Below are 21,591 nucleotides of genomic sequence, written 5' to 3' on the forward strand. Positions count from 1 at the left end.
AAAGCTCATGGGGGCTGAAAGCATATTTTATTCTACAGCGAATATGAATCAGAACTTGAAAAAACACTCATGATTCCACCAGACTGTTTGTCACTTCCAAGCACAGGCCATCCCCTCCCCCGTTCTACTGAACCGACGAATTCCTGTACAATCGGGATCCCCGGGAAATCACAAGAGGGACACCTAGTGGCCGCTGATAGCTCAAAGACAGCTGGTACACCTTCTCACACCTACCTCGTTATTCAGCTTGCTGGAAGAATACATTGCGAATGACCGTTTCAAGAGTGCAAGGGAGAAGAGTGCTCCAAAGTAGATGTATACATCGCAGCCGGGTTTTCCAGCAATTTACCTTTCTGATGAGCTGGTACTGCACTTTACGCCCACATAGAGCACCTGACTGGGTGGGGGACTGCGTGCGCATGAAGGTGGCTGAGGGCAATGGGAGCAAAGCAACCTGGGACACAGGGGACCCAGCCCCTTTCCTCTGCTTTCGTCTATAGGTCGGGGTGCCTTTTTAAGGACCTTCGATTAAAAAAAGCTGAGCTGCGTGGACAAATTACGCACGTCTACGTCTTAGAGGGATCTTCCCTGACCGGGAATCGAACCCGGGCCGCGGCGGTGAAAGCGCCGAATCCTAGCCACTAGACCACCAGGGAGGAGATGCTCTTGTGAGCCTGCCTTGCTCACTTCCTTATTGTGACTAAGCTAACTCCACTGTATAGATTGCCCATAAAGTACGAGTGGGGAAAAGTTAGGTGTCACACAGTGTGTTTGTCATAAGCAATTACCTTTATCCTCCTGCAAAAGCCTTTTTACTCTGCAATCACCTCTTGCTGGACAGCCTGCGCTGGAGCAGCCAGCATGAAAAGGGAGCTGAGTAAGGCAGGACCTAGGGTCTCACCAGGGTGGCCGAGTGGTTAAGGCGTTGGACTTAAGATCCAATGGACAGTCGTCCGCATGGGTTCGAGCCCCATCCCTGGTATGGGTTTTCAGCGGGTGTGTAGGAACTTGCAGATGCTTTTGTAAAGCATTTTCCTCTGCCCTCCTCACCCTCCCAGTGCCCTTCCTTAACAGTCCCAATTCACGTCTCAGCTGTGGGGTCTGCTGCTACTCTGCACTTAGCATGGATGTTTGCCAAAGCAATGCAGTGCCACCTACGCAGAGCCCCTGCTTAGAGAAATACACCTCCTATGTCTTTTCCCACTGAAGGGAGCAGGAGGAAGTACTTGCTTCCTGGGGAACATGGGCCTGCCACTGGAATTTGTTAACCCGCCTCTTGCGGATTTCTCCCCTTTCTTTGATTTACACCTGCAGGCTCTCCCTTGCCATCGGAGCAGGATCTGCTGATGCAGGCCCGGCTGGATCAAATGTGCAAAGGCTTGTCCCCAGGCCTCGGGAAAAAATTGAGCAGAGATTCCCGCCTCCGCCTCCGCCTCCTCTTGCCTTCCGAACGGGCTTCCAAACGGGCAATGCCCTGACGGGTCCCCCACGCCCCATCCTGCCCATGCCCACACCCCTGTATATGAGGGTGACCCATGTCCCTCACCCTCCATGCTCGAACGGAAGACACGTGTGTCCTGAGGGGAGCGCCAGACAGGCATTTCTCCGGCCAGGCAGACCCCTGCAGCACCCGTTAGGCTCCAAAGCCTGTACATTCCCAAGATGCCACTGGTCACTATGCAAATCAGACAGCCCTGGCCACACCCTCTCCGCCGCTGGGCTCTGCTGCTTTCGGTACGTGCAGCTCAGCTTTTTCTTACCCTGAACCAGACTTCCGTTTCAGCAAAAAGGTGGGTTGCAGTGGGTCCGGGATGCCATTTGGAGACAAAGCCTGCGGCCCTGTCAAAGATGACTTCCTGCCGCACACCATGTGGTCAGAAGCCTACGAAAAGAAGCGCACCTCGGAATACAGAATCTCACTTCCTCAAGAGCCTTGCACAAGAGATTTTCCTCCCGCCGAGGAAAGCAACTCAAAGGGAACCTTACGAAAATCAAATTAGGAGCCAGATTGCGGGATGCTAGGCAAACTGTTTGTCAGAAAAGCAAATTCATTTTGAGAAGCCCTGACCTGCGGGAAGGAAAAGCATTCAAGGGCAGAAGAAGGACTGTTCCCTGACCGGGAATCGAACCCGGGCCGCGGCGGTGAGAGCGCCAAATCCTAACCACTAGACCACCAGGGAACCCACAGCCATACAGCAAAAGTTCCTACACTGCTCTCCTAGTGACAAAGCTCATGGGGGCTGAAAGCATATTTTATTCTACAGCGAATATGAATCAGAACTTGAAAAAACACTCATGATTCCACCAGACTGTTTGTCACTTCCAAGCACAGGCCATCCACTCCCCCGTTCTACTGAACCGACGAATTCCTGTACAATCGGGATCCCCGGGAAATCACAAGAGGGACACCTAGTGGCCGCTGATAGCTCAAAGACAGCTGGTACACCTTCTCACACCTACCTCGTTATTCAGCTTGCTGGAAGAATACATTGCGAATGACCGATTCAAGAGTGCAAGGGAGAAGAGTGCTCCAAAGTAGATGTATACATCGCAGCCGGGTTTTCCAGCAATTTACCTTTCTGATGAGCTGGTACTGCACTTTACGCCCACATAGAGCACCTGACTGGGTGGGGGACTGCGTGCGCATGAAGGTGGCTGAGGGCAATGGGAGCAAAGCAACCTGGGACACAGGGGACCCAGCCCCTTTCCTCTGCTTTCGTCTATAGGTCGGGGTGCCTTTTTAAGGACCTTCGATTAAAAAAAGCTGAGCTGCGTGGACAAATTACGCACGTCTACGTCTTAGAGGGATCTTCCCTGACCGGGAATCGAACCCGGGCCGCGGCGGTGAAAGCGCCGAATCCTAGCCACTAGACCACCAGGTAGGAGATGCTCTTGTGAGCCTGCCTTGCTCACTTCCTTATTGTGACTAAGCTAACTCCACTGTATAGATTGCCCATAAAGTACGAGTGGGGAAAAGTTAGGTGTCACACAGTGTGTTTGTCATAAGCAATTACCTTTATCCTCCTGCAAAAGCCTTTTTACTCTGCAATCACCTCTTGCTGGACAGCCTGCGCTGGAGCAGCCAGCATGAAAAGGGAGCTGAGTAAGGCAGGACCTAGGGTCTCACCAGGGTGGCCGAGTGGTTAAGGCGTTGGACTTAAGATCCAATGGACAGTTGTCCGCATGGGTTCGAGCCCCATCCCTGGTATGGGTTTTCAGCGGGTGTGTAGGAACTTGCAGATGCTTTTGTAAAGCATTTTCCTCTGCCCTCCTCACCCTCCCAGTGCCCTTCCTTAACAGTCCCAATTCACGTCTCAGCTGTGGGGTCTGCTGCTACTCTGCACTTAGCATGGATGTTTGCCAAATCAATGCAGTGCCACCTACGCAGAGCCCCTGCTTAGAGAAATACACCTCCTATGTCTTTTCCCACTGAAGGGAGCAGGAGGAAGTACTTGCTTCCTGGGGAACATGGGCCTGCCACTGGAATTTGTTAACCCGCCTCTTGCGGATTTCTCCCCTTTCTTTGATTTACACCTGCAGGCTCTCCCTTGCCATCGGAGCAGGATCTGCTGATGCAGGCCCGGCTGGATCAAATGTGCAAAGGCTTGTCCCCAGGCCTCGGGAAAAAATTGAGCAGAGATTCCCGCCTCCGCCTCCGCCTCCTCTTGCCTTCCGAACGGGCTTCCAAACGGGCAATGCCCTGACGGGTCCCCCACGCCCCATCCTGCCCATGCCCACACCCCTGTATATGAGGGTGACCCATGTCCCTCACCCTCCATGCTCGAACGGAAGACACGTGTGTCCTGAGGGGAGCGCCAGACAGGCATTTCTCCGGCCAGGCAGACCCCTGCAGCACCCGTTAGGCTCCAAAGCCTGTACATTCCCAAGATGCCACTGGTCACTATGCAAATCAGACAGCCCTGGCCACACCCTCTCCGCCGCTGGGCTCTGCTGCTTTCGGTACGTGCAGCTCAGCTTTTTCTTACCCTGAACCAGACTTCCGTTTCAGCAAAAAGGTGGGTTGCAGTGGGTCCGGGATGCCATTTGGAGACAAAGCCTGCGGCCCTGTCAAAGATGACTTCCTGCCGCACACCATGTGGTCAGAAGCCTACGAAAAGAAGCGCACCTCGGAATACAGAATCTCACTTCCTCAAGAGCCTTGCACAAGAGATTTTCCTCCCGCCGAGGAAAGCAACTCAAAGGGAACCTTGCGAAAATCAAATTAGGAGCCAGATTGCGGGATGCTAGGCAAACTGTTTGTCAGAAAAGCAAATTCATTTTGAGAAGCCCTGACCTGCGGGAAGGAAAAGCATTCAAGGGCAGAAGAAGGACTGTTCCCTGACCGGGAATCGAACCCGGGCCGCGGCGCTGAGAGCGCCAAATCCTAACCACTAGACCACCAGGGAACCCACAGCCATACAGCAAAAGTTCCTACACTGCTCTCCTAGTGACAAAGCTCATGGGGGCTGAAAGCATATTTTATTCTACAGCGAATATGAATCAGAACTTGAAAAAACACTCATGATTCCACCAGACTGTTTGTCACTTCCAAGCACAGGCCATCCCCTCCCCCGTGCTACTGAACCGACGAATTCCTGTACAATCGGGATCCCCGGGAAATCACAAGAGGGACACCTAGTGGCCGCTGATAGCTCAAAGACAGCTGGTACACCTTCTCACACCTACCTCGTTATTCAGCTTGCTGGAAGAATACATTGCGAATGACCGATTCAAGAGTGCAAGGGAGAAGAGTGCTCCAAAGTAGATGTATACATCGCAGCCGGGTTTTCCAGCAATTTACCTTTCTGATGAGCTGGTACTGCACTTTACGCCCACATAGAGCACCTGACTGGGTGGGGGACTGCGTGCGCATGAAGGTGGCTGAGGGCAATGGGAGCAAAGCAACCTGGGACACAGGGGACCCAGCCCCTTTCCTCTGCTTTCGTCTATAGGTCGGGGTGCCTTTTTAAGGACCTTCGATTAAAAAAAGCTGAGCTGCGTGGACAAATTACGCACGTCTACGTCTTAGAGGGATCTTCCCTGACCAGGAATCGAACCCGGGCCGCGGCGGTGAAAGCGCCGAATCCTAGCCACTAGACCACCAGGGAGGAGATGCTCTTGTAAGCCTGCCTTGCTCACTTCCTTATTGTGACTAAGCTAACTCCACTGTATAGATTGCCCATAAAGTACGAGTGGGGAAAAGTTAGGTGTCACACAGTGTGTTTGTCATAAGCAATTACCTTTATCCTCCTGCAAAAGCCTTTTTACTCTGCAATCACCTCTTGCTGGACAGCCTGCGCTGGAGCAGCCAGCATGAAAAGGGAGCTGAGTAAGGCAGGGCCTAGGGTCTCACCAGGGTGGCCGAGTGGTTAAGGCGTTGGACTTAAGATCCAATGGACAGTTGTCCGCATGGGTTCGAGCCCCATCCCTGGTATGGGTTTTCAGCGGGTGTGTAGGAACTTGCAGATGCTTTTTTAAAGCATTTTCCTCTGCCCTCCTCACCCTCCCAGTGCCCTTCCTTAACAGTCCCAATTCACGTCTCAGCTGTGGGGTCTGCTGCTACTCTGCACTTAGCATGGATGCTTCCCAAAGCAATGCAGTGCCACCTACGCAGAGCCCCTGCTTAGAGAAATACACCTCCTATGTCTTTTCCCACTGAAGGGAGCAGGAGGAAGTACTTGCTTCCTGGGGAACATGGGCCTGCCACTGGAATTTGTTAACCCGCCTCTTGCGGATTTCTCCCCTTTCTTTGATTTACACCTGCAGGCTCTCCCTTGCCATCGGAGCAGGATCTGCTGATGCAGGCCCGGCTGGATCAAATGTGCAAAGGCTTGTCCCCAGGCCTCGGGAAAAAATTGAGCAGAGATTCCCGCCTCCGCCTCCGCCTCCTCTTGCCTTCCGAACGGGCTTCCAAACGGGCAATGCCCTGACGGGTCCCCCACGCCCCATCCTGCCCATGCCCACACCCCTGTATATGAGGGTGACCCATGTCCCTCACCCTCCATGCTCGAACGGAAGACACGTGTGTCCTGAGGGGAGCGCCAGACAGGCATTTCTCCGGCCAGGCAGACCCCTGCAGCACCCGTTAGGCTCCAAAGCCTGTACATTCCCAAGATGCCACTGGTCACTATGCAAATCAGACAGCCCTGGCCACACCCTCTCCGCCGCTGGGCTCTGCTGCTTTCGGTACGTGCAGCTCAGCTTTTTCTTACCCTGAACCAGACTTCCGTTTCAGCAAAAAGGTGGGTTGCAGTGGGTCCGGGATGCCATTTGGAGACAAAGCCTGCGGCCCTGTCAAAGATGACTTCCTGCCGCACACCATGTGGTCAGAAGCCTACGAAAAGAAGCGCACCTCGGAATACAGAATCTCACTTCCTCAAGAGCCTTGCACAAGAGATTTTCCTCCCGCCGAGGAAAGCAACTCAAAGGGAACCTTGCGAAAATCAAATTAGGAGCCAGATTGCGGGATGCTAGGCAAACTGTTTGTCAGAAAAGCAAATTCATTTTGAGAAGCCCTGACCTGCGGGAAGGAAAAGCATTCAAGGGCAGAAGAAGGACTGTTCCCTGACCGGGAATCGAACCCGGGCCGCAGCGGTGAGAGCGCCGAATCCTAACCACTAGACCACCAGGGAACCCACAGCCATACAGCAAAAGTTCCTACACTGCTCTCCTAGTGACAAAGCTCATGGGGGCTGAAAGCATATTTTATTCTACAGCGAATATGAATCAGAACTTGAAAAAACACTCATGATTCCACCAGACTGTTTGTCACTTCCAAGCACAGGCCATCCCCTCCCCCGTGCTACTGAACCGACGAATTCCTGTACAATCGGGATCCCCGGGAAATCACAAGAGGGACACCTAGTGGCCGCTGATAGCTCAAAGACAGCTGGTACACCTTCTCACACCTACCTCGTTATTCAGCTTGCTGGAAGAATACATTGCGAATGACCGATTCAAGAGTGCAAGGGAGAAGAGTGCTCCAAAGTAGATGTATACATCGCAGCCGGGTTTTCCAGCAATTTACCTTTCTGATGAGCTGGTACTGCACTTTACGCCCACATAGAGCACCTGACTGGGTGGGGGACTGCGTGCGCATGAAGGTGGCTGAGGGCAATGGGAGCAAAGCAACCTGGGACACAGGGGACCCAGCCCCTTTCCTCTGCTTTCGTCTATAGGTCGGGGTGCCTTTTTAAGGACCTTCGATTAAAAAAAGCTGAGCTGCGTGGACAAATTACGCACGTCTACGAGGGATCTTCCCTGACCGGGAATCGAACCCGGGCCGCGGCGGTGAAAGCGCCGAATCCTAGCCACTAGACCACCAGGGAGGAGATGCTCTTGTGAGCCTGCCTTGCTCACTTCCTTATTGTGACTAAGCTAACTCCACTGTATAGATTGCCCATAAAGTACGAGTGGGGAAAAGTTAGGTGTCACACAGTGTGTTTGTCATAAGCAATTACCTTTATCCTCCTGCAAAAGCCTTTTTACTCTGCAATCACCTCTTGCTGGACAGCCTGCGCTGGAGCAGCCAGCATGAAAAGGGAGCTGAGTAAGGCAGGGCCTAGGGTCTCACCAGGGTGGCCGAGTGGTTAAGGCGTTGGACTTAAGATCCAATGGACAGTTGTCTGCATGGGTTCGAGCCGCATCCCTGGTATGGGTTTTCAGCGGGTGTGTAGGAACTTGCAGATGCTTTTTTAAAGCATTTTCCTCTGCCCTCCTCACCCTCCCAGTGCCCTTCCTTAACAGTCCCAATTCACGTCTCAGCTGTGGGGTCTGCTGCTACTCTGCACTTAGCATGGATGCTTCCCAAAGCAATGCAGTGCCACCTACGCAGAGCCCCTGCTTAGAGAAATACACCTCCTATGTCTTTTCCCACTGAAGGGAGCAGGAGGAAGTACTTGCTTCCTGGGGAACATGGGCCTGCCACTGGAATTTGTTAACCCGCCTCTTGCGGATTTCTCCCCTTTCTTTGATTTACACCTGCAGGCTCTCCCTTGCCATCGGAGCAGGATCTGCTGATGCAGGCCCGGCTGGATCAAATGTGCAAAGGCTTGTCCCCAGGCCTCGGGAAAAAATTGAGCAGAGATTCCCGCCTCCGCCTCCGCCTCCTCTTGCCTTCCGAACGGGCTTCCAAACGGGCAATGCCCTGACGGGTACCCCACGCCCCACCCTGCCCATGCCCACACCCCTGTATATGAGGGTGACCCATGTCCCTCACCCTCCATGCTCGAACGGAAGACACGTGTGTCCTGAGGGGAGCGCCAGACAGGCATTTCTCCGGCCAGGCAGACCCCTGCAGCACCCGTTAGGCTCCAAAGCTTGTACATTCCCAAGATGCCACTGGTCACTATGCAAATCAGACAGCCCTGGCCACACCCTCTCCGCCGCTGGGCTCTGCTGCTTTCGGTACGTGCAGCTCAGCTTTTTCTTACCCTGAACCAGACTTCCGTTTCAGCAAAAAGGTGGGTTGCAGTGGGTCCGGGATGCCATTTGGAGACAAAGCCTGCGGCCCTGTCAAAGATGACTTCCTGCCGCACACCATGTGGTCAGAAGCCTACGAAAAGAAGCGCACCTCGGAATACAGAATCTCACTTCCTCAAGAGCCTTGCACAAGAGATTGTCCTCCCGCCGAGGAAAGCAACTCAAAGGGAACCTTGCGAAAATCAAATTAGGAGCCAGATTGCGGGATGCTAGGCAAACTGTTTGTCAGAAAAGCAAATTCATTTAGAGAAGCCCTGACCTGCGGGAAGGAAAAGCATTCAAGGGCAGAAGAAGGACTGTTCCCTGACCGGGAATCGAACCCGGGCCGCGGCGGTGAGAGCGCCGAATCCTAACCACTAGACCACCAGGGAACCCACAGCCATACAGCAAAAGTTCCTACACTGCTCTCCTAGTGACAAAGCTCATGGGGGCTGAAAGCATATTTTATTCTACAGCGAATATGAATCAGAACTTGAAAAAACACTCATGATTCCACCAGACTGTTTGTCACTTCCAAGCACAGGCCATCCCCTCCCCCGTGCTACTGAACCGACGAATTCCTGTACAATCGGGATCCCCGGGAAATCACAAGAGGGACACCTAGTGGCCGCTGATAGCTCAAAGACAGCTGGTACACCTTCTCACACCTACCTCGTTATTCAGCTTGCTGGAAGAATACATTGCGAATGACCGATTCAAGAGTGCAAGGGAGAAGAGTGCTCCAAAGTAGATGTATACATCGCAGCCGGGTTTTCCAGCAATTTACCTTTCTGATGAGCTGGTACTGCACTTTACGCCCACATAGAGCACCTGACTGGGTGGGGGACTGCGTGCGCATGAAGGTGGCTGAGGGCAATGGGAGCAAAGCAACCTGGGACACAGGGGACCCAGCCCCTTTCCTCTGCTTTCGTCTATAGGTCGGGGTGACTTTTTAAGGACCTTCGATTAAAAAAAGCTGAGCTGCGTGGACAAATTACGCACGTCTACGTCTTAGAGGGATCTTCCCTGACCAGGAATCGAACCCGGGCCGCGGCGGTGAAAGCGCCGAATCCTAGCCACTAGACCACCAGGGAGGAGATGCTCTTGTGAGCCTGCCTTGCTCACTTCCTTATTGTGACTAAGCTAACTCCACTGTATAGATTGCCCATAAAGTACGAGTGGGGAAAAGTTAGGTGTCACACAGTGTGTTTGTCATAAGCAATTACCTTTATCCTCCTGCAAAAGCCTTTTTACTCTGCAATCACCTCTTGCTGGACAGCCTGCGCTGGAGCAGCCAGCATGAAAAGGGAGCTGAGTAAGGCAGGGCCTAGGGTCTCACCAGGGTGGCCGAGTGGTTAAGGCGTTGGACTTAAGATCCAATGGACAGTTGTCCGCATGGGTTCGAGCCCCATCCCTGGTATGGGTTTTCAGCGGGTGTGTAGGAACTTGCAGATGCTTTTTTAAAGCATTTTCCTCTGCCCTCCTCACCCTCCCAGTGCCCTTCCTTAACAGTCCCAATTCACGTCTCAGCTGTGGGGTCTGCTGCTACTCTGCACTTAGCATGGATGCTTCCCAAAGCAATGCAGTGCCACCTACGCAGAGCCCCTGCTTAGAGAAATACACCTCCTATGTCTTTTCCCACTGAAGGGAGCAGGAGGAAGTACTTGCTTCCTGGGGAACATGGGCCTGCCACTGGAATTTGTTAACCCGCCTCTTGCGGATTTCTCCCCTTTCTTTGATTTACACCTGCAGGCTCTCCCTTGCCATCGGAGCAGGATCTGCTGATGCAGGCCCGGCTGGATCAAATGTGCAAAGGCTTGTCCCCAGGCCTCGGGAAAAAATTGAGCAGAGATTCCCGCCTCCGCCTCCGCCTCCTCTTGCCTTCCGAACGGGCTTCCAAACGGGCAATGCCCTGACGGGTCCCCCACGCCCCATCCTGCCCATGCCCACACCCCTGTATATGAGGGTGACCCATGTCCCTCACCCTCCATGCTCGAACGGAAGACACGTGTGTCCTGAGGGGAGCGCCAGACAGGCATTTCTCCGGCCAGGCAGACCCCTGCAGCACCCGTTAGGCTCCAAAGCCTGTACATTCCCAAGATGCCACTGGTCACTATGCAAATCAGACAGCCCTGGCCACACCCTCTCCGCCGCTGGGCTCTGCTGCTTTCGGTACGTGCAGCTCAGCTTTTTCTTACCCTGAACCAGACTTCCGTTTCAGCAAAAAGGTGGGTTGCAGTGGGTCCGGGATGCCATTTGGAGACAAAGCCTGCGGCCCTGTCAAAGATGACTTCCTGCCGCACACCATGTGGTCAGAAGCCTACGAAAAGAAGCGCACCTCGGAATGCAGAATCTCACTTCCTCAAGAGCCTTGCACAAGAGATTTTCCTCCCGCCGAGGAAAGCAACTCAAAGGGAACCTTGCGAAAATCAAATTAGGAGCCAGATTGCGGGATGCTAGGCAAACTGTTTGTCAGAAAAGCAAATTCATTTTGAGAAGCCCTGACCTGCGGGAAGGAAAAGCATTCAAGGGCAGAAGAAGGACTGTTCCCTGACCGGGAATCGAACCCGGGCCGCAGCGGTGAGAGCGCCGAATCCTAACCACTAGACCACCAGGGAACCCACAGCCATACAGCAAAAGTTCCTACACTGCTCTCCTAGTGACAAAGCTCATGGGGGCTGAAAGCATATTTTATTCTACAGCGAATATGAATCAGAACTTGAAAAAACACTCATGATTCCACCAGACTGTTTGTCACTTCCAAGCACAGGCCATCCCCTCCCCCGTGCTACTGAACCGACGAATTCCTGTACAATCGGGATCCCCGGGAAATCACAAGAGGGACACCTAGTGGCCGCTGATAGCTCAAAGACAGCTGGTACACCTTCTCACACCTACCTCGTTATTCAGCTTGCTGGAAGAATACATTGCGAATGACCGATTCAAGAGTGCAAGGGAGAAGAGTGCTCCAAAGTAGATGTATACATCGCAGCCGGGTTTTCCAGCAATTTACCTTTCTGATGAGCTGGTACTGCACTTTACGCCCACATAGAGCACCTGACTGGGTGGGGGACTGCGTGCGCATGAAGGTGGCTGAGGGCAATGGGAGCGAAGCAACCTGGGACACAGGGGACCCAGCCCCTTTCCTCTGCTTTCGTCTATAGGTCGGGGTGCCTTTTTAAGGACCTTCGATTAAAAAAAGCTGAGCTGCGTGGACAAATTACGCACGTCTACGAGGGATCTTCCCTGACCGGGAATCGAACCCGGGCCGCGGCGGTGAAAGCGCCGAATCCTAGCCACTAGACCACCAGGGAGGAGATGCTCTTGTGAGCCTGCCTTGCTCACTTCCTTATTGTGACTAAGCTAACTCCACTGTATAGATTGCCCATAAAGTACGAGTGGGGAAAAGTTAGGTGTCACACAGTGTGTTTGTCATAAGCAATTACCTTTATCCTCCTGCAAAAGCCTTTTTACTCTGCAATCACCTCTTGCTGGACACCCTGCGCTGGAGCAGCCAGCATGAAAAGGGAGCTGAGTAAGGCAGGGCCTAGGGTCTCACCAGGGTGGCCGAGTGGTTAAGGCGTTGGACTTAAGATCCAATGGACAGTTGTCCGCATGGGTTCGAGCCCCATCCCTGGTATGGGTTTTCAGCGGGTGTGTAGGAACTTGCAGATGCTTTTTTAAAGCATTTTCCTCTGCCCTCCTCACCCTCCCAGTGCCCTTCCTTAACAGTCCCAATTCACGTCTCAGCTGTGGGGTCTGCTGCTACTCTGCACTTAGCATGGATGCTTCCCAAAGCAATGCAGTGCCACCTACGCAGAGCCCCTGCTTAGAGAAATACACCTCCTATGTCTTTTCCCACTGAAGGGAGCAGGAGGAAGTACTTGCTTCCTGGGGAACATGGGCCTGCCACTGGAATTTGTTAACCCGCCTCTTGCGGATTTCTCCCCTTTCTTTGATTTACACCTGCAGGCTCTCCCTTGCCATCGGAGCAGGATCTGCTGATGCAGGCCCGGCTGGATCAAATGTGCAAAGGCTTGTCCCCAGGCCTCGGGAAAAAATTGAGCAGAGATTCCCGCCTCCGCCTCCGCCTCCTCTTGCCTTCCGAACGGGCTTCCAAACGGGCAATGCCCTGACGGGTCCCCCACGCCCCATCCTGCCCATGCCCACACCCCTGTATATGAGGGTGACCCATGTCCCTCACCCTCCATGCTCGAACGGAAGACACGTGTGTCCTGAGGGGAGCGCCAGACAGGCATTTCTCCGGCCAGGCAGACCCCTGCAGCACCCGTTAGGCTCCAAAGCCTGTACATTCCCAAGATGCCACTGGTCACTATGCAAATCAGACAGCCCTGGCCACACCCTCTCCGCCGCTGGGCTCTGCTGCTTTCGGTACGTGCAGCTCAGCTTTTTCTTACCCTGAACCAGACTTCCGTTTCAGCAAAAAGGTGGGTTGCAGTGGGTCCGGGATGCCATTTGGAGACAAAGCCTGCGGCCCTGTCAAAGATGACTTCCTGCCGCACACCATGTGGTCAGAAGCCTACGAAAAGAAGCGCACCTCGGAATACAGAATCTCACTTCCTCAAGAGCCTTGCACAAGAGATTTTCCTCCCGCCGAGGAAAGCAACTCAAAGGGAACCTTGCGAAAATCAAATTAGGAGCCAGATTGCGGGATGCTAGGCAAACTGTTTGTCAGAAAAGCAAATTCATTTTGAGAAGCCCTGACCTGCGGGAAGGAAAAGCATTCAAGGGCAGAAGAAGGACTGTTCCCTGACCGGGAATCGAACCCGGGCCGCAGCGGTGAGAGCGCCGAATCCTAACCACTAGACCACCAGGGAACCCACAGCCATACAGCAAAAGTTCCTACACTGCTCTCCTAGTGACAAAGCTCATGGGGGCTGAAAGCATATTTTATTCTACAGCGAATATGAATCAGAACTTGAAAAAACACTCATGATTCCACCAGACTGTTTGTCACTTCCAAGCACAGGCCATCCCCTCCCCCGTGCTACTGAACCGACGAATTCCTGTACAATCGGGATCCCCGGGAAATCACAAGAGGGACACCTAGTGGCCGCTGATAGCTCAAAGACAGCTGGTACACCTTCTCACACCTACCTCGTTATTCAGCTTGCTGGAAGAATACATTGCGAATGACCGATTCAAGAGTGCAAGGGAGAAGAGTGCTCCAAAGTAGATGTATACATCGCAGCCGGGTTTTCCAGCAATTTACCTTTCTGATGAGCTGGTACTGCACTTTACGCCCACATAGAGCACCTGACTGGGTGGGGGACTGCGTGCGCATGAAGGTGGCTGAGGGCAATGGGAGCAAAGCAACCTGGGACACAGGGGACCCAGCCCCTTTCCTCTGCTTTCGTCTATAGGTCGGGGTGCCTTTTTAAGGACCTTCGATTAAAAAAAGCTGAGCTGCGTGGACAAATTACGCACGTCTACGAGGGATCTTCCCTGACCGGGAATCGAACCCGGGCCACGGCGGTGAAAGCGCCGAATCCTAGCCACTAGACCACCAGGGAGGAGATGCTCTTGTGAGCCTGCCTTGCTCACTTCCTTATTGTGACTAAGCTAACTCCACTGTATAGATTGCCCATAAAGTACGAGTGGGGAAAAGTTAGGTGTCACACAGTGTGTTTGTCATAAGCAATTACCTTTATCCTCCTGCAAAAGCCTTTTTACTCTGCAATCACCTCTTGCTGGACAGCCTGCGCTGGAGCAGCCAGCATGAAAAGGGAGCTGAGTAAGGCAGGGCCTAGGGTCTCACCAGGGTGGCCGAGTGGTTAAGGCGTTGGACTTAAGATCCAATGGACAGTTGTCTGCATGGGTTCGAGCCGCATCCCTGGTATGGGTTTTCAGCGGGTGTGTAGGAACTTGCAGATGCTTTTTTAAAGCATTTTCCTCTGCCCTCCTCACCCTCCCAGTGCCCTTCCTTAACAGTCCCAATTCACGTCTCAGCTGTGGGGTCTGCTGCTACTCTGCACTTAGCATGGATGCTTCCCAAAGCAATGCAGTGCCACCTACGCAGAGCCCCTGCTTAGAGAAATACACCTCCTATGTCTTTTCCCACTGAAGGGAGCAGGAGGAAGTACTTGCTTCCTGGGGAACATGGACCTGCCACTGGAATTTGTTAACCCGCCTCTTGCGGATTTCTCCCCTTTCTTTGATTTACACCTGCAGGCTCTCCCTTGCCATCGGAGCAGGATCTGCTGATGCAGGCCCGGCTGGATCAAATGTGCAAAGGCTTGTCCCCAGGCCTCGGGAAAAAATTGAGCAGAGATACCCGCCTCCGCCTCCTCTTGCCTTCCGAACGGGCTTCCAAACGGGCAATGCCCTGACGGGTACCCCACGCCCCACCCTGCCCATGCCCACACCCCTGTATATGAGGGTGACCCATGTCCCTCACCCTCCATGCTCGAACGGAAGACACGTGTGTCCTGAGGGGAGCGCCAGACAGGCATTTCTCCGGCCAGGCAGACCCCTGCAGCACCCGTTAGGCTCCAAAGCCTGTACATTCCCAAGATGCCACTGGTCACTATGCAAATCAGACAGCCCTGGCCACACCCTCTCCGCCGCTGGGCTCTGCTGCTTTCGGTACGTGCAGCTCAGCTTTTTCTTACCCTGAACCAGACTTCCGTTTCAGCAAAAAGGTGGGTTGCAGTGGGTCCGGGATGCCATTTGGAGACAAAGCCTGCGGCCCTGTCAAAGATGACTTCCTGCCGCACACCATGTGGTCAGAAGCCTACGAAAAGAAGCGCACCTCGGAATACAGAATCTCACTTCCTCAAGAGCCTTGCACAAGAGATTTTCCTCCCGCCGAGGAAAGCAACTCAAAGGGAACCTTGCGAAAATCAAATTAGGAGCCAGATTGCGGGATGCTAGGCAAACTGTTTGTCAGAAAAGCAAATTCATTTTGAGAAGCCCTGACCTGCGGGAAGGAAAAGCATTCAAGGGCAGAAGAAGGACTGTTCCCTGACCGGGAATCGAACCCGGGCCGCGGCGGTGAGAGCGCCGAATCCTAACCACTAGACCACCAGGGAACCCACAGCCATACAGCAAAAGTTCCTACACTGCTCTCCTAGTGACAAAGCTCATGGGGGCTGAAAGCATATTTTATTCTACAGCGAATATGAATCAGAACTTGAAAAAACACTCATGATTCCACCAGACTGTTTGTCACTTCCAAGCACAGGCCATCCCCTCCCCCGTGCTACTGAACCGACGAATTCCTGTACAATCGGGATCCCCGGGAAATCACAAGAGGGACACCTAGTGGCCGCTGATAGCTCAAAGACAGCTGGTACACCTTCTCACACCTACCTCGTTATTCAGCTTGCTGGAAGAATACATTGCGAATGACCGATTCAAGAGTGCAAGGGAGAAGAGTGCTCCAAAGTAGATGTATACATCGCAGCCGGGTTTTCCAGCAATTTACCTTTCTGATGAGCTGGTACTGCACTTTACGCCCACATAGAGCACCTGACTGGGTGGGGGACTGCGTGCGCATGAAGGTGGCTGAGGGCAATGGGAGCAAAGCAACCTGGGACACAGGGGACCCAGCCCCTTTCCTCTGCTTTCGTCTATAGGTCGGGGTGCCTTTTTAAGGACCTTCGATTAAAAAAAGCTGAGCTGCGTGGACAAATTACGCACGTCTACGTCTTAGAGGGATCTTCCCTGACCGGGAATCGAACCCGGGCCGCGGCGGTGAAAGCGCCGAATCCTAGCCACTAGACCACCAGGGAGGAGATGCTCTTGTGAGCCTGCCTTGCTCACTTCCTTATTGTGACTAAGCTAACTCCACTGTATAGATTGCCCATAAAGTACGAGTGGGGAAAAGTTAGGTGTCACACAGTGTGTTTGTCATAAGCAATTACCTTTATCCTCCTGCAAAAGCCTTTTTACTCTGCAATCACCTCTTGCTGGACAGCCTGCGCTGGAGCAGCCAGCATGAAAAGGGAGCTGAGTAAGGCAGGGCCTAGGGTCTCACCAGGGTGGCCGAGTGGTTAAGGCGTTGGACTTAAGATCCAATGGACAGTTGTCCGCATGGGTTCGAGCCCCATCCCTGGTATGGGTTTTCAGCGGGTGTGTAGGAACTTGCAGATGCGTTTTTAAAGCATTTTCCTCTGCCCTCCTCACCCTCCCAGTGCCCTTCCTTAACAGTCCCAATTCACGTCTCAGCTGTGGGGTCTGCTGCTACTCTGCACTTAGCATGGATGCTTCCCAAAGCAATGCAGTGCCACCTACGCAGAGCCCCTGCTTAGAGAAATACACCTCCTATGTCTTTTCCCACTGAAGGGAGCAGGAGGAAGTACTTGCTTCCTGGGGAACATGGGCCTGCCACTGGAATTTGTTAACCCGCCTCTTGCGGATTTCTCCCCTTTCTTTGATTTACACCTGCAGGCTCTCCCTTGCCATCGGAGCAGGATCTGCTGATGCAGGCCCGGCTGGATCAAATGTGCAAAGGCTTGTCCCCAGGCCTCGGGAAAAAATTGAGCAGAGATTCCCGCCTCCGCCTCCGCCTCCTCTTGCCTTCCGAACGGGCTTCCAAACGGGCAATGCCCTGACGGGTCCCCCACGCCCCATCCTGCCCATGCCCACACCCCTGTATATGAGGGTGACCCATGTCCCTCACCCTCCATGCTCGAACGGAAGACACGTGTGTCCTGAGGGGAGCGCCAGACAGGCATTTCTCCGGCCAGGCAGACCCCTGCAGCACCCGTTAGGCTCCAAAGCCTGTACATTCCCAAGATGCCACTGGTCACTATGCAAATCAGACAGCCCTGGCCACACCCTCTCCGCCGCTGGGCTCTGCTGCTTTCGGTACGTGCAGCTCAGCTTTTTCTTACCCTGAACCAGACTTCCGTTTCAGCAAAAAGGTGGGTTGCAGTGGGTCCGGGATGCCATTTGGAGACGAAGCCTGCGGCCCTGTCAAAGATGACTTCCTGCCGCACACCATGTGGTCAGAAGCCTACGAAAAGAAGCGCACCTCGGAATACAGAATCTCACTTCCTCAAGAGCCTTGCACAAGAGATTTTCCTCCCGCCGAGGAAAGCAACTCAAAGGGAACCTTACGAAAATCAAATTAGGAGCCAGATTGCGGGATGCTAGGCAAACTGTTTGTCAGAAAAGCAAATTCATTTTGAGAAGCCCTGACCTGCGGGAAGGAAAAGCATTCAAGGGCAGAAGAAGGACTGTTCCCTGACCGGGAATCGAACCCGGGCCGCAGCGGTGAGAGCGCCAAATCCTAACCACTAGACCACCAGGGAACCCACAGCCATACAGCAAAAGTTCCTACACTGCTCTCCTAGTGACAAAGCTCATGGGGGCTGAAAGCATATTTTATTCTACAGCGAATATGAATCAGAACTTGAAAAAACACTCATGATTCCACCAGACTGTTTGTCACTTCCAAGCACAGGCCATCCCCTCCCCCGTTCTACTGAACCGACGAATTCCTGTACAATCGGGATCCCCGGGAAATCACAAGAGGGACACCTAGTGGCCGCTGATAGCTCAAAGACAGCTGGTACACCTTCTCACACCTACCTCGTTATTCAGCTTGCTGGAAGAATACATTGCGAATGACCGATTCAAGAGTGCAAGGGAGAAGAGTGCTCCAAAGTAGATGTATACATCGCAGCCGGGTTTTCCAGCAATTTACCTTTCTGATGAGCTGGTACTGCACTTTACGCCCACATAGAGCACCTGACTGGGTGGGGGACTGCGTGCGCATGAAGGTGGCTGAGGGCAATGGGAGCAAAGCAACCTGGGACACAGGGGACCCAGCCCCTTTCCTCTGCTTTCGTCTATAGGTCGGGGTGCCTTTTTAAGGACCTTCGATTAAAAAAAGCTGAGCTGCGTGGACAAATTACGCACGTCTACGTCTTAGAGGGATCTTCCCTGACCGGGAATCGAACCCGGGCCGCGGCGGTGAAAGCGCCGAATCCTAGCCACTAGACCACCAGGGAGGAGATGCTCTTGTGAGCCTGCCTTGCTCACTTCCTTATTGTGACTAAGCTAACTCCACTGTATAGATTGCCCATAAAGTACGAGTGGGGAAAAGTTAGGTGTCACACAGTGTGTTTGTCATAAGCAATTACCTTTATCCTCCTGCAAAAGCCTTTTTACTCTGCAATCACCTCTTGCTGGACAGCCTGCGCTGGAGCAGCCAGCATGAAAAGGGAGCTGAGTAAGGCAGGACCTAGGGTCTCACCAGGGTGGCCGAGTGGTTAAGGCGTTGGACTTAAGATCCAATGGACAGTTGTCCGCATGGGTTCGAGCACCATCCCTGGTATGGGTTTTCAGCGGGTGTGTAGGAACTTGCAGATGCTTTTGTAAAGCATTTTCCTCTGCCCTCCTCACCCTCCTAGTGCCCTTCCTTAACAGTCCCAATTCACGTCTCAGCTGTGGGGTCTGCTGCTACTCTGCACTTAGCATGGATGTTTGCCAAAGCAATGCAGTGCCACCTACGCAGAGCCCCTGCTTAGAGAAATACACCTCCTATGTCTTTTCCCACTGAAGGGAGCAGGAGGAAGTACTTGCTTCCTGGGGAACATGGGCCTGCCACTGGAATTTGTTAACCCGCCTCTTGCGGATTTCTCCCCTTTCTTTGATTTACACCTGCAGGCTCTCCCTTGCCATCGGAGCAGGATCTGCTGATGCAGGCCCGGCTGGATCAAATGTGCAAAGGCTTGTCCCCAGGCCTCGGGAAAAAATTGAGCAGAGATTCCCGCCTCCGCCTCCGCCTCCTCTTGCCTTCCGAACGGGCTTCCAAACGGGCAATGCCCTGACGGGTCCCCCACGCCCCATCCTGCCCATGCCCACACCCCTGTATATGAGGGTTACCCATGTCCCTCACCCTCCATGCTCGAACGGAAGACACGTGTGTCCTGAGGGGAGCGCCAGACAGGCATTTCTCCGGCCAGGCAGACCCCTGCAGCACCCGTTAGGCTCCAAAGCCTGTACATTCCCAAGATGCCACTGGTCACTATGCAAATCAGACAGCCCTGGCCACACCCTCTCCGCCGCTGGGCTCTGCTGCTTTCGGTACGTGCAGCTCAGCTTTTTCTTACCCTGAACCAGACTTCCGTTTCAGCAAAAAGGTGGGTTGCAGTGGGTCCGGGATGCCATTTGGAGACAAAGCCTGCGGCCCTGTCAAAGATGACTTCCTGCCGCACACCATGTGGTCAGAAGCCTACGAAAAGAAGCGCACCTCGGAATACAGAATCTCACTTCCTCAAGAGCCTTGCACAAGAGATTTTCCTCCCGCCGAGGAAAGCAACTCAAAGGGAACCTTACGAAAATCAAATTAGGAGCCAGATTGCGGGATGCTAGGCAAACTGTTTGTCAGAAAAGCAAATTCATTTTGAGAAGCCCTGACCTGCGGGAAGGAAAAGCATTCAAGGGCAGAAGAAGGACTGTTCCCTGACCGGGAATCGAACCCGGGCCGCGGCGGTGAGAGCGCCAAATCCTAACCACTAGACCACCAGGGAACCCACAGCCATACAGCAAAAGTTCCTACACTGCTCTCCTAGTGACAAAGCTCATGGGGGCTGAAAGCATATTTTATTCTACAGCGAATATGAATCAGAACTTGAAAAAACACTCATGATTCCACCAGACTGTTTGTCACTTCCAAGCACAGGCCATCCCCTCCCCCGTTCTACTGAACCGACGAATTCCTGTACAATCGGGATCCCCGGGAAATCACAAGAGGGACACCTAGTGGCCGCTGATAGCTCAAAGACAGCTGGTACACCTTCTCACACCTACCTCGTTATTCAGCTTGCTGGAAGAATACATTGCGAATGACCGATTCAAGAGTGCAAGGGAGAAGAGTGCTCCAAAGTAGATGTATACATCGCAGCCGGGTTTTCCAGCAATTTACCTTTCTGATGAGCTGGTACTGCACTTTACGCCCACATAGAGCACCTGACTGGGTGGGGGACTGCGTGCGCATGAAGGTGGCTGAGGGCAATGGGAGCAAAGCAACCTGGGACACAGGGGACCCAGCCCCTTTCCTCTGCTTTCGTCTATAGGTCGGGGTGCCTTTTTAAGGACCTTCGATTAAAAAAAGCTGAGCTGCGTGGACAAATTACGGACGTCTACGTCTTAGAGGGATCTTCCCTGACCGGGAATCGAACCCGGGCCGCGGCGGTGAAAGCGCCGAATCCTAGCCACTAGACCACCAGGGAGGAGATGCTCTTGTGAGCCTGCCTTGCTCACTTCCTTATTGTGACTAAGCTAACTCCACTGTATAGATTGCCCATAAAGTACGAGTGGGGAAAAGTTAGGTGTCACACAGTGTGTTTGTCATAAGCAATTACCTTTATCCTCCTGCAAAAGCCTTTTTACTCTGCAATCACCTCTTGCTGGACAGCCTGCGCTGGAGCAGCCAGCATGAAAAGGGAGCTGAGTAAGGCAGGACCTAGGGTCTCACCAGGGTGGCCGAGTGGTTAAGGCGTTGGACTTAAGATCCAATGGACAGTTGTCCGCATGGGTTCGAGCCCCATCCCTGGTATGGGTTTTCAGCGGGTGTGTAGGAACTTGCAGATGCTTTTGTAAAGCATTTTCCTCTGTCCTCCTCACCCTCCCAGTGCCCTTCCTTAACAGTCCCAATTCACGTCTCAGCTGTGGGGTCTGCTGCTACTCTGCACTTAGCATGGATGTTTGCCAAAGCAATGCAGTGCCACCTACGCAGAGCCCCTGCTTAGAGAAATACACCTCCTATGTCTTTTCCCACTGAAGGGAGCAGGAGGAAGTACTTGCTTCCTGGGGAACATGGGCCTGCCACTGGAATTTGTTAACCCGCCTCTTGCGGATTTCTCCCCTTTCTTTGATTTACACCTGCAGGCTCTCCCTTGCCATCGGAGCAGGATCTGCTGATGCAGGCCCGGCTGGATCAAATGTGCAAAGGCTTGTCCCCAGGCCTCGGGAAAAAATTGAGCAGAGATTCCCGCCTCCGCCTCCGCCTCCTCTTGCCTTCCGAACGGGCTTCCAAACGGGCAATGCCCTGACGGGTCCCCCACGCCCCATCCTGCCCATGCCCACACCCCTGTATATGAGGGTGACCCATGTCCCTCACCCTCCATGCTCGAACGGAAGACACGTGTGTCCTGA

The 21,591-nt window shown here is 53.4% G+C and overlaps 17 non-coding genes across 17 annotated transcripts; 6 read left to right on the forward strand and 11 right to left on the reverse strand.

The window, feature by feature from the left end:
- Positions 1–584: 584 nt before the first annotated feature.
- On the reverse strand, positions 585–656 carry TRNAE-UUC (transfer RNA glutamic acid (anticodon UUC)). Its single transcript has one exon. It is a non-coding gene; the product is annotated as a tRNA-Glu (tRNA).
- A 1,452-nt stretch (positions 657–2,108) lies between these two features.
- On the reverse strand, positions 2,109–2,180 carry TRNAE-CUC (transfer RNA glutamic acid (anticodon CUC)). Its single transcript has one exon. It is a non-coding gene; the product is annotated as a tRNA-Glu (tRNA).
- A 945-nt stretch (positions 2,181–3,125) lies between these two features.
- TRNAL-UAA (transfer RNA leucine (anticodon UAA)) lies at positions 3,126–3,208 on the forward strand. Its single transcript has one exon. It is a non-coding gene; the product is annotated as a tRNA-Leu (tRNA).
- A 2,143-nt stretch (positions 3,209–5,351) lies between these two features.
- Positions 5,352–5,434, forward strand: TRNAL-UAA (transfer RNA leucine (anticodon UAA)). Its single transcript has one exon. It is a non-coding gene; the product is annotated as a tRNA-Leu (tRNA).
- A 1,822-nt stretch (positions 5,435–7,256) lies between these two features.
- Positions 7,257–7,328, reverse strand: TRNAE-UUC (transfer RNA glutamic acid (anticodon UUC)). The gene has a single exon. It is a non-coding gene; the product is annotated as a tRNA-Glu (tRNA).
- A 1,452-nt stretch (positions 7,329–8,780) lies between these two features.
- TRNAE-CUC (transfer RNA glutamic acid (anticodon CUC)) lies at positions 8,781–8,852 on the reverse strand. Its single transcript has one exon. It is a non-coding gene; the product is annotated as a tRNA-Glu (tRNA).
- A 945-nt stretch (positions 8,853–9,797) lies between these two features.
- TRNAL-UAA (transfer RNA leucine (anticodon UAA)) lies at positions 9,798–9,880 on the forward strand. The gene has a single exon. It is a non-coding gene; the product is annotated as a tRNA-Leu (tRNA).
- Positions 9,881–11,702: 1,822 nt separating this feature from the next.
- On the reverse strand, positions 11,703–11,774 carry TRNAE-UUC (transfer RNA glutamic acid (anticodon UUC)). Its single transcript has one exon. It is a non-coding gene; the product is annotated as a tRNA-Glu (tRNA).
- A 243-nt stretch (positions 11,775–12,017) lies between these two features.
- TRNAL-UAA (transfer RNA leucine (anticodon UAA)) lies at positions 12,018–12,100 on the forward strand. Its single transcript has one exon. It is a non-coding gene; the product is annotated as a tRNA-Leu (tRNA).
- Positions 12,101–13,922: 1,822 nt separating this feature from the next.
- TRNAE-UUC (transfer RNA glutamic acid (anticodon UUC)) lies at positions 13,923–13,994 on the reverse strand. The gene has a single exon. It is a non-coding gene; the product is annotated as a tRNA-Glu (tRNA).
- A 1,446-nt stretch (positions 13,995–15,440) lies between these two features.
- Positions 15,441–15,512, reverse strand: TRNAE-CUC (transfer RNA glutamic acid (anticodon CUC)). The gene has a single exon. It is a non-coding gene; the product is annotated as a tRNA-Glu (tRNA).
- A 630-nt stretch (positions 15,513–16,142) lies between these two features.
- Positions 16,143–16,214, reverse strand: TRNAE-UUC (transfer RNA glutamic acid (anticodon UUC)). Its single transcript has one exon. It is a non-coding gene; the product is annotated as a tRNA-Glu (tRNA).
- Positions 16,215–16,457: 243 nt separating this feature from the next.
- Positions 16,458–16,540, forward strand: TRNAL-UAA (transfer RNA leucine (anticodon UAA)). The gene has a single exon. It is a non-coding gene; the product is annotated as a tRNA-Leu (tRNA).
- Positions 16,541–18,368: 1,828 nt separating this feature from the next.
- TRNAE-UUC (transfer RNA glutamic acid (anticodon UUC)) lies at positions 18,369–18,440 on the reverse strand. Its single transcript has one exon. It is a non-coding gene; the product is annotated as a tRNA-Glu (tRNA).
- A 1,452-nt stretch (positions 18,441–19,892) lies between these two features.
- Positions 19,893–19,964, reverse strand: TRNAE-CUC (transfer RNA glutamic acid (anticodon CUC)). Its single transcript has one exon. It is a non-coding gene; the product is annotated as a tRNA-Glu (tRNA).
- Positions 19,965–20,594: 630 nt separating this feature from the next.
- On the reverse strand, positions 20,595–20,666 carry TRNAE-UUC (transfer RNA glutamic acid (anticodon UUC)). The gene has a single exon. It is a non-coding gene; the product is annotated as a tRNA-Glu (tRNA).
- Positions 20,667–20,909: 243 nt separating this feature from the next.
- TRNAL-UAA (transfer RNA leucine (anticodon UAA)) lies at positions 20,910–20,992 on the forward strand. Its single transcript has one exon. It is a non-coding gene; the product is annotated as a tRNA-Leu (tRNA).
- Positions 20,993–21,591: the final 599 nt, after the last annotated feature.

The sequence above is a fragment of the Triturus cristatus genome, chromosome 5_2 (assembly GCF_964204655.1).
Source record: "Triturus cristatus chromosome 5_2, aTriCri1.1, whole genome shotgun sequence".
NCBI classification, from domain to species: Eukaryota; Metazoa; Chordata; class Amphibia; order Caudata; family Salamandridae; genus Triturus; species Triturus cristatus.